General features: G+C 34.1%; 1 long non-coding RNA gene across 2 annotated transcripts; it reads right to left on the bottom strand.

Moving 5' to 3' along the window:
* Nucleotides 1-4,315: 4,315 nt before the first annotated feature.
* On the bottom strand, nt 4,316-6,662 carry LOC120080439. 2 transcript variants are annotated; one of them, XR_005482513.1, is made up of 3 exons: nt 6,327-6,662; nt 6,164-6,222; nt 4,316-6,084 (listed from the first exon to the last, which is right to left on the bottom strand). It is a non-coding gene; the product is annotated as an uncharacterized LOC120080439 (long non-coding RNA). The 2 variants fall into 2 exon arrangements; XR_005482512.1 differs by having other exon boundaries at nt 4,316-6,061.
* Nucleotides 6,663-11,055: the final 4,393 nt, after the last annotated feature.

The raw sequence follows: 11,055 nt of genomic DNA, 5'->3' as shown, positions 1-11,055 counted from the left end.
GTATGGGTAGCGTCGCAACGTTGCTTTGTAGTAGCTTCTTCACCAGATTTTATAGTCGAGTTTGCTTGCTACAATCTTCAATTACAACCTAGTTTCAACTCTATTGACTCCAATAAAATTATAAACTCTCAAGCACATACTTAAGCTCATCAACCAAGAGCCAATTACAAATTTAACAACATAATCAAAGAGAAAACTAATGCCAAAGTTGAATTAAGACCATATCAGTCACCCAAACCTGCATTGCTAGAATTTCACCCACCAAACTGAAATTAACATTATTGAGTGCTTAAATCATGTTCTGATACCAATTGATAGGAAAAACATGCATAAAACGGAAGCTAACAAAATCATTAGGCACTCTAATTACACTTAATTTAAGTTCAAAGCATGCTAAAAAACAGTTTTACAGAAAAAGGGTTTCATTTAGGTATACCTTTGCTGATTCTTTTTACTTCCTTGTTGAATTCTACGAATTGGATCTCCAAATCCTTAGTAGACTACCAAGAGGAGTTTCTCTACTATTCTCAGCCTTTGATTGAGTGGTAGAAACTCATAATTGAGGAGAATTGATATGGGTTTGGAGAGGTATTTGAGAGAGCTTTTAGAATTTTCAGAAAATCAATTGCATGAATGAAAAATCCTGAAATTTGGGATATTTAACAAGTCTGGGCATGCAAGCACTTAGATTTTAAGCTAATTGACATTTCAATTAGCACTAAGTGAGTGGACAAGGTGTTGATTTGTGGAAAAATCCATTAAAAATCCCAAAATTGGGACAAATCCACTAGCAATTACATTTTTCAATTTTAAATTAATTCAAATTAAGAATAATTCAAAACTTAATTCAATTTCCATAAATTGAATTTAAAAAATGAAAAAAATTATTTTATTTTAATTAATTAAATAAATAAATTTAGTTAATTAATTAATTAATTAGTAATTTAATATCAAATATTAAATTAATAAAACACCTAATTTAAATATAAATCTCTATTCATGTAGCCAATATTTAAATCAATATTTAAATATTTTAAACTCCCCAATTATGTTTAATTTTGGTAAATTTAAATATTAATTATACCAAATATAATTATCCAAACCCAAAATTTGAATTTGAATATTTCAAATTCAAAACTCTAATTTCGAATTTGAACACTTCAAATTCGCTCAATTTTCTAATCCAAGGTGTAATGTTTTACGAGCTAGTAGAGGGCTTATGGACTTACAGATCACGAGCTACAACGATTTGAGATTAATCGGTTAAACTCTTCAACCCAAGTTAATCAATATTCATTGTGAACCTTGAACCCTAATTTCTCTACTTAAGTATGTTCCCTACTGAGACCAGTATGGTAAGTAAGTTGATGTGGAAACTAATGAGTAATTAGGGTGAAAAATTAGAAGAAAAGTATGAATTTGAAAGCTTGACTCTTGGGGAAAACTTGAAAAATTGGCTAATTATAACCCATGCGTTGGAAGCTAGAAAATTGACTAAGTGTTGTCCATGCATTGGCTTTGCTCATTTAGAGGTTATCTGAGGCGTTGAAGGAAGCCAAAATGTGGCCAAGAAAAACGCATGCGGCAACCAATGTCTTGAGAGGTTAGAACAACGCATGCGGTAGCCTCAAGTTGCACGCACTGGTTGATCAAGGGGGAGTGCGACGCGATGGAGGCATGCGGTCATGCTGCGCGATGAAGGCATGCGGCGAGCTACACGATGGATACGATGGATATCGACGATGCTACGCGATGGTATGCAACAACACTATGCGATGGTGCTATGTGGCGGTCTTGCTAAAGGATGAGCTAGGCATTTGAAACAAGCTATGGTGGACGCATGGTGAAACGTTTTGTGTTGCTAAGGCTTGCGGTACACCAAGGCTAAAACCAATGCATTAGTGATGTGCTATGCGTTGGACATCCGAAGGCATGTGGGCACATAGGACAAGGCTGTAGTATGCGTTGAAAGAGTATTGGTCATTATCCTAGGCATGTGGCCATGCTACACGATGGAGGACATGCAACAGTGCTAACACGATGAAGGCATGCGGCCATACTACGCGATGAAGGCATGCAGCAGTGCTACGCGATGGAGGCATGCGGCCATGCTACGCGATGGAGGCATGCGGCAGTGCTACGTGATGGAGGCATGTGGCAATGCTACACGATGGATGCGGCGATGCTACGCGATGGTATGCGACAACACTATGCGATGGTGCTATGCGGCGGCCTTGCTAAAGGATGAGCTAGGCGTTGAAACAAGCTATGGTGGACGCATGGTGAAACGTTTTACGTTGCTAAGGCTTGCGGTACACAAGGCTAATACTATGTGTTGGTGATGTGCTATACGTTGGACATTCGAAGGCATGTGGGCGCATAGGATAAGCTAGTAGTATGCGTTGAAAGAGTATTGGTCATTATCCTAGTTGGGCGCATAGGGCAAAGGTAAGCCATGCGAAAGAGAAAGATATGCAGCCAAAGATGAGCTTTACGAGCATCTAGTATATGTGACCAAGTTGCGTTAATTAGATGCACAAGGTAAGATTGAATGGACGCATGCGCCATTGGTGGTGTCCAAACATAGGAAGGTTGCGACATTTGGATGAACACATTTGTGTTAGATGAACGCATATAAGGTTGGATGGACGCATTCAAGGTCGTCATCCGGACATGTGGCTTGTTGGGAAGAAATCTTAAGCCTTGAGTAAATGAGGTGGATGCACAAGAAGACATGCAAATTTAAGCATTTTGTGTTGGCTGAGGAAGAAAAAAACACCTTAGATTGCGGTGATTTGAAGGTTGCATTGATAGTGTGGGGAAAAGACACTTGGACATGCGGCCAAGTAGAAGGTGTCGGCTTTGGAGATATTTTGGATGTCTATAAATAGAGCCAAGGACTCCTCTTCAGATCATAGTTCAAAGGACATTAAGAAGAGTATAAAAGCTGATTAAACTATGCATTGATAGCAAACCTATGCGTCGGTCATAAAACTTCAAGAGGAGACGCAGTTAGACAGTGAATTCTGGAAATAACATCAAACTGGGACTAGGAGTTCTCGCAGCATACTCGTGCGTTTGGAGTGATTCCAAAGCCACCTGAAAGCTCCGCGAGTCTAGTTTTCAAGCTAGGACTGTTGGAGAAGAAGCCAAGGGATCAGGCTAGAAACTGAGAAAAAGACAGAAGAGTCAAACTGTCAGGTAAGCTTGGGCCAGTCTTGGAGATCTTGTGATTCCGGCCAAACCACGAGAAGTTCTGAGCTAAGATTTTAAGGTAAGCTTCCTGAGACATTGTAGAGCATGTTTACAGAAGAAAGTATCACGAGATAATTCTTAAAACTATGAGTAATCTGAGCTTTAAAATTGAATATGGATTTTAGGGGTTCAAAAGGGAGCCCGAGGTAAACAAAGAACTTCTGAAGAGAAAGGTTCCTAAACAATCAAGGTGAGTGACTAAATATTTGACTAAATATTTACAATGTTTTAAGGAAACCATGTTTTAAAGAAAGATTATTCTCATGCCAGCTAGTTTTACAAAGTAATTACCAAGCAAACCATGAGTTATGTTTTAAACGGATGCATGTATGAAAGTTTATTGAAAAACTATTTATGTGTGTTTAAATACACCCAGCATGCGTTAATATCTTTAAAGATATGTTTTCTATGCGTTATGCTTTACATGCTTTAAAGAGAAAAGTCATTTATGACTAGTTCTACTTGAAATGCGATACCGAAGGACAGTTGAGAAGGTATCCGAGCAACTCGATACTAAAGGACAAGTTTAGAGAAGGTATCTGAGCAGAAGTACCTAAGATATGACGATACTTAGTATGACCACGTGCACGTAGGTAGTTAAAGTCAGAGATTGAGCAAAAGGGTTCTCTCTTGACTAGCAGTTGATGTTGGGATTTAACCACAACAGGGTTATTCTCAACTAAGGAACAGTTTTAATGTTTTCTAATAAAAACAACTTTATATGCTTTATATGCTTGGAAAATGTCTATACATCAGTACAAGGTTACTGTAGAAGTTTATATTTCAGTTTAATCTCTTTATTGAGACTATTGCATGAGAATCAGTTTTCTTTTTTAAGTCACTCACTGGGCTAACAAGCTCACCCCGTTTTCAAATGTTTTTCTTTCCTTCAAGTAGCGGTCAAATCCTCAGAAGATAGCTTTGCATTACTCTGCCACTAAAGGACAAAGATAATGTAATCGGCTGTTTGGTGGTTACTGTAAATATTGTACACATGTTACAGTTATTCATATAGGGACTAAGGTTTTGGGTATCAGGACTTGTGAAACTAGTAATGTAATTACTCTAAATATGTTGTGTTTTTTTAAACTTAATAAATTTGGCCTAAGAGGCATCCGCTGTATATGAATTTGTACATTAGTATCAAAGTAATTTTCGCAAGAGTTATTAGGTAGTAAGTGTCAACAAAAGGGTTGATAATTGCTGTAGTCATGTCCTTTCCTAGGCTTAGAGAGTAGTTTGGGACGGGGTGTGACACAATCGAAGTTCGAGGCCCGCTTCTTGGTCTAACCCTTTGCTAGATTGACCCAGTTGGGTCTTGAGGTGGTGGGTCCCGCACTTCTTTGATTTGCTCCTCAGAGTCTTGTATGTCACAGTTCTGCTCCCCAACTATTCTTATCTCGACTGCCCCTTCCTCTAGTTCGTGGTGCCATACCTGATAACCGCACGTAACGCTTTAATAAACGCTAGCAGGGTAAACCATTAAACGACTACACAACAGGTAAGATTTCATACATATTTCCCTAAAGAACTTTAAACGACATACCTGGTGATGACGAGAGATCCATTTGTGTCCATATGGAATAGTTTGGACTCACGATGTAATTCAGTCTACAGAAACTAAAACTTAAGCTCTAATTCCAACTGTAACGACCCAAATTTCTAGTATGGTTCTATGACACTACTCTATGCATGCATAGGCGTGGCAATGCATTTCTCAAAGAATAATTAAATCAAAGAGATAAAAATTTTATTTCATTAAATAAAGCTCAAATAAATACAAAAGAGAAATTATGAAAACACCGTTCGGGGTACCTCTAACCCAACTTTAAAATAAATAACAATTAAATAAATCAATAATTAAAATCAAGGAATATTTCATAAGATTTTAAAATGTTTGACTCCTAAACTAGACGCTAGTCCATGAAACCTAAGTGCGGAACTAATAATTTGTCTAAATGGCCAGGTCATGGATCTCTCTTGTCATGCACCGGTCTATCTTTGCCCTTACCTGAAAAACATGAAAGGAAAAGGATGAGTATAAAAGTATACTCAATAGGCGACCCATTACTGGGCCCACTCAATGATCTGTTAGCCTTTCCATTAGGACAGAAATGCACAAGGACATCATAGGCGTAGGCATAAACATAGGCATAAAAGGCGAACCTAAAGGCATGCTTTCATAAGTAATGACCCCGGAGAGCACAAACATAAACATAAGTGGTGGTCCCAAGGGGACATCCTACATAAGCATAAGGTGTGAGCCCGAAGGCTCACAACATACGATATGCATAGCCCAATAGAAGTGCCAACAATCACTGCAATCTCATAAAGTCATAAGCATACAATCGAGGTCTTAAATCATGCTAAGATCACATAACAATTCAAAATTTATCCATACGCCAAACATTGTTACAACACATAACATCAACATTCCATGACATAAGCGTAAGTTACCAAAATTTTCAACTGTCCAATAGGCATATCAAGATATCTCATATTAACGTAGGGACCAATACGTAATACATGCTTGGGTTTGAGGGCAAACCGATAGTAAATCATTTATCCCGAATTTATGTTGAACAAATAGCAAACAAAACTCCAACTATCAATCAAATCCCTCTTTGACTTGAGTCAAATGCTTGAATCGCCCTAGAATAAACCAATTTAATGTCAATCCTTATAAACATAACCTAACTCACTCGAAAAGCACAATCAAAAGTCTCCATACCACTTACCCAAAATGTCGACTTAACCAAAACTACAACTGAGCTTCAAGTACGAATCCAATCCAGTCATAAGCAAACTGAAGGGTTTCAAAACTCAATTCTAAATCCCAATTAACACAAATATTCACCAAACCAATTGGGGAAAACAAGAATTAACCAGAATAACAATTATAGCTTACCAAAAGGCGCCCAAAGCGATCTTTGATGCTGCTAGATAGTACCAAAAATGTCTTGAAACCTCGAATTGAGCAACAATGCATCCTTAGTATAACTTAAATCAGACCAAATTCGATAGGCATTCAAAACCCATTAACTAAAAACCAAATAAAACTTAAATCTCACAAAAAATTCCAAGTTCCTGGCAAAACGGAAGAGGTCGGCAACTGGCGGACGATAAGAATGGGAATGAAAAATTGAAGAAACTCGGCTGGCAGAAAGAGTCGGCAGGCTATGTGGCTAGCAAAAAGCAGAGGTTGAGCGGCGAGCGGTGCGGGTAGCTGGGCTGAGGCGTGAGCGGCGCGGATGGCCACCGTGAGGAGGCGTCGACGTTCAAACGGCCAGCGACCTGCCGAACCACGTACCGCTACGCTGAGGAACGAGTTGAGGGAAAAAGGGTGGTCTCGCGTGGGGGTTAAGAGGAAGAAAAAGGAAAAAAAAAATTCTTTCTTTTCTCTACACGCAAACCGATGTCTCTTAATTTCACATTTATAACCAATTGTACCCCCACTAAACCCTAACTCCTCCCTTTTCCTTGAAGAAATACATACATACATACATACATACATACATACATACATACATACATATATATATATATATATATATATATTCAAAACCTTCAAAACCTCCTAACCACCTATCACGTATTTTCAAACCCAAAAATAAAAAGGAATAAGACAAATTTTACCTTACAATTTTTGGGGCGTCAGGTACTTCACTAGCTCGCTAATAGGAAAGAATTATGAAACTGTTAAAGGCAAAGAAAAATCCAATAGATCCACATTCAGGGGCAAGCATTTCTGTCGGTGCCAGAGCGCGCTGAAGCAGGAAGCCGTAACGTCATTATATTTTTTTATTATTGCTTGGTGTGCAATGTGGGTGATTTCAATACGAGTTTTTCGACAATATCACACTAAATGAAAGAGTTAAATAACATGCAAAAGAAGTATCAAGGATCCATAAGCATTCAAATTCACTAATTTTGGCAAAATCTAAAGCATGCTCTTCTAAAAAGTGGGTTTTCAAAACATACATTTGATGAGCTATCCAATAAAACGTTTGTACAACTGTTGTCTTCACTTGATATCGCCGTGAACCACCTCAAAGACTTTCTTACTATGCTCTTGGAGCTTTAGGCAGAGTTGTGGGACTCAAGAATAGCTTGAAGAAGTGAACAACCGAGAAAAACCCACAACAGCCGATTGAAGAAGACAGTTTCTTCTTTACAGAAAATATCCATCTTAGTAACGAGGGTAAGTACCTATGATTCACTATTTTTTCTATTGATTTTTTACTTCGGCCTTATCTTTAAATAAGGTGTTCTTCTCTTTCTCCACGAACCTTTCTTTGTATGACTTCTCTTTTGCCTCAGGTCGAATGAATATGAAAGGGAGATCAATCATTTTCTCTCAAAATTCTGTATTAACCTTTCTCCAACGACTCCAATCTTCTTTATATAGTAGATGAACATGCAAATAAATGGAGTGCATGACTTGTAGCTCATGCTTGGAGAATCAATGTGGAGAGGATAATGGCCTTTGTGTGAGCATGAAGATGAAGGTAATGGAGAAAATTAAATCTCTATTTTGTGCAACCATGCAAAACCGTTTTTTCATTTTCTTTTAAAACAAAAAAATGATTTTAAAATTATTTTAATACAAAAATGATTTTCTTAAATTAATTTCATAAATTAATTTAATATCAAATATTAAATTAATTTTTGCACAATAATCATCTTCATATATTTAAATCATATTCAAATATATTTTCTCTTGTTCTGTTTAATTTGAATGTTTCAAATTAATTTCTCAAGCTACCCTAAAGCTGATTCATTTACGAGCTAGTAGGGGAACCTCGCGGACCTACAGATCATGGGCTCCAACGATTTGAGATTAATTGGCTAAACTCATTAGACTGATCTAACCCCATTCGTTAACTAATGGGACACTCCACTATAGCCCATAGTTGAACCCCACACTATAGATATATTATGTCCACTTAATAACCATAATCAGTAAGTCGATCCTTCACAGGTTGTCGTAATCACATCTAGGTCAAAAATACCGTTTTACTCCAGTGACTACATCCGGTCTTATCCCAAAATGGTAAGCTTATTGAGCAGTGCTGTTGGACTACTCTCACCATTTGCAGATCAAAGGATAATCTCGAACAAACAAGAGTTCATAGTTAGCTTAGAATTAAGATCGAGTTAACCTAGGTTATATAATAAATGAAATAGTCAGTTTTAATAGTAAACAGTAAAGTGACTATTTTCGTGGTCCAGTCTATATGCAAACTCACTGCATAGGATGTCCCCACTCTCATGTCTCAACCTGAACTATTTGTGGATCACATCATTTGTAGCACTTTACAACTTCTGGTAATAACTAGAGGGTGAACTATTTGTGGATCACATCATCCTTACAACTTCTGGTAACAACTAGAGGGTGAGCTGCATCCAATAGTGTTAAGATACCCAATTTCATCTATATACTTATTAGACCATTTATGGTTATATGATCATGTTTATGTCACTACATAAAGTTACAACATCCAAACTATATCCAAGGATCCGTTTATTGGACTTTTATATAAGATGCAAAATCAACAAGTCATTATTATTGACATTTTTTATTTTATTTTGTTTTCTTAGAGTGACATTGTTAGTATTATTTTTCTTCTCATCTTCATTATTGGTTAGCATACAATTATGATGTTTTTCAACGATGTCGCCTAAAGGTATCACTATATGTTTGATTCAGTACAAAATGTTCAGTATTCAATTCCATCCGTTCCACCATAGGATAACCTAATAGGTAATGAAATCAATTGATTATTTATTTTCTTATGTTGATTAATGTGTTTTTTCCCTTTTTTATATTCATAATTTGTGTTCTTTGCTGGCTTTCTAAATAATTTTTTGTCACGATTTTTCTACAAAAAATAATTGTAAAAAAGTTGTTGGGATTTAAGTATATTCGTGATAAGTAGTTGATTGAAATTGAACCGCATAATTTACAAAAAAAGAAAAGAAAAAAAGAGATATAGGGAGGATCCGTTTTTGAGAAAATTAGGGAATAGAGTAGATATGAAGTTAGGGGGTGAGAATATAATCTTCCTAATTTAATTTCTAAAATCACTCCATGATTTAATTATTGTATTCATTATCCTTCATTTTCATTATATGCTATAAGTTCTCATGTATTTGTTCTCAATACCATAGTTAATGGAAACAACTAATTATTTATTTTCTCATATTCTTTAGTGTGCCTTTTATAATTCTTGCGTTGAGAAATTGTGTTATGTGTTGGCTTTCTAAATGACTTTTGTTAGGATTTCTCTTCAACAGAATAATTGTTAGGATTTAAGTATATGCATGAAGAGTAGTTAGTTGAGATCTATATTTTGAAGTGTAGAGAAAAACATGAATGAAGAAGAAATGGTTTAAAAAATAGATACATGATAGATATAGTTAGGAAATTTGAGGAAATTAAGGAATGAAGTACAAATGAGTGGAAATTCGTTTAAAATAATAATAATTTGGTTTTATCTTGACAATATATATTGACATACATATTTAAATTAAAAGACAATAATATAAAAACATTAAAATAAAAATTATTACACTATATAACTTTTAAAAGTTTTATAATAATTAAAAAAATTATATAATATTCATTTAATACGTAATAAAAATACCGTATATATTTTAATTTTTTCAATCAAAGCTATAAGATTTATGTGAAATGTACGTATTACTTGACTAGTATATATAAATGTATCTATGCTAAGAAACTTTTAATTTTCCTTTTTGTCCATTTTAATTGATGGTCACAGGATTATATGATGTAATTTCACATTAAATTTATTTTTTTAAACCATTCGTTTATCTAATTCTAATTCATATTTAATGATAAGATAATATTTTTTTAAAAAAATCTTTTATCTAATTCTAATTCACGTTAAATGATAAATTCTGGAAAAATCTTATTTTTGCTTTTACACTTTTTAGATGATGGTCATAGTTAGTTATATGATATAATTCCACATTAAATATGATTTTTTAAAATCTTATTTTATCTAATTTTAACTCAGGTTAAATAATAAAAATTTTAATATATATATATATAATTCTAATCCACGTTAAATGATAAGATAACATTTTATTTTTTTTTTATAAAAAAACTCATTTTTTCTAATTTTGACTGTCGTTGAATGATAAGAAATTAAGGGAAAAAATATTTAAATCTATCTATATGTATCGATCATTTAAAAGGGCCTATTTCATCTTTGGTCTCTTTTAGTTGATACTCATCATGTTATATGATCTAATTTCACATTAGATCTAAAATAAAAAAACAAATATTATTTTTTCTAATTCTAATTCCTGTCAAATGACATATATTTTTAATTAAAAAAATTATGATAAATTTTTAATTCTAATTCACATTAATTTTTCTTAAAAGATTATTTTATATAAATCAAATTAAATGATAAGACAATAAATTAAAAAATCTCATTCTATCTAATTCTAATTCACCCTAAATGATAATAAATTAAAAAAAATCATATCTATCTAGGACTATGGAAAAAAACATCTAATTTTCACTTTAGTTAATAGTCGTAGGATTATCTACTATAATTTTACACTATATTTGAAATTTACAAAAAAAAAAATAAAATTATTTTTATCTAATTCAAATTCTTATTAAATGATATATTTTCTAAAGTATCATTTTATTTAATTCTAATCGACGTTAAATAATAGAAATAAAAAAATATATCCATGTAGATATATATATAGTTTAAGAGGAATTATAGAAAAAAAATTAATTTTTATCATATTATAATT

This window comes from Benincasa hispida, chromosome 6 (assembly GCF_009727055.1).
Source record: "Benincasa hispida cultivar B227 chromosome 6, ASM972705v1, whole genome shotgun sequence".
NCBI lineage: Eukaryota > Viridiplantae > Streptophyta > Magnoliopsida > Cucurbitales > Cucurbitaceae > Benincasa > Benincasa hispida.
This window is presented reverse-complemented; position numbering and strand designations above follow the sequence as displayed.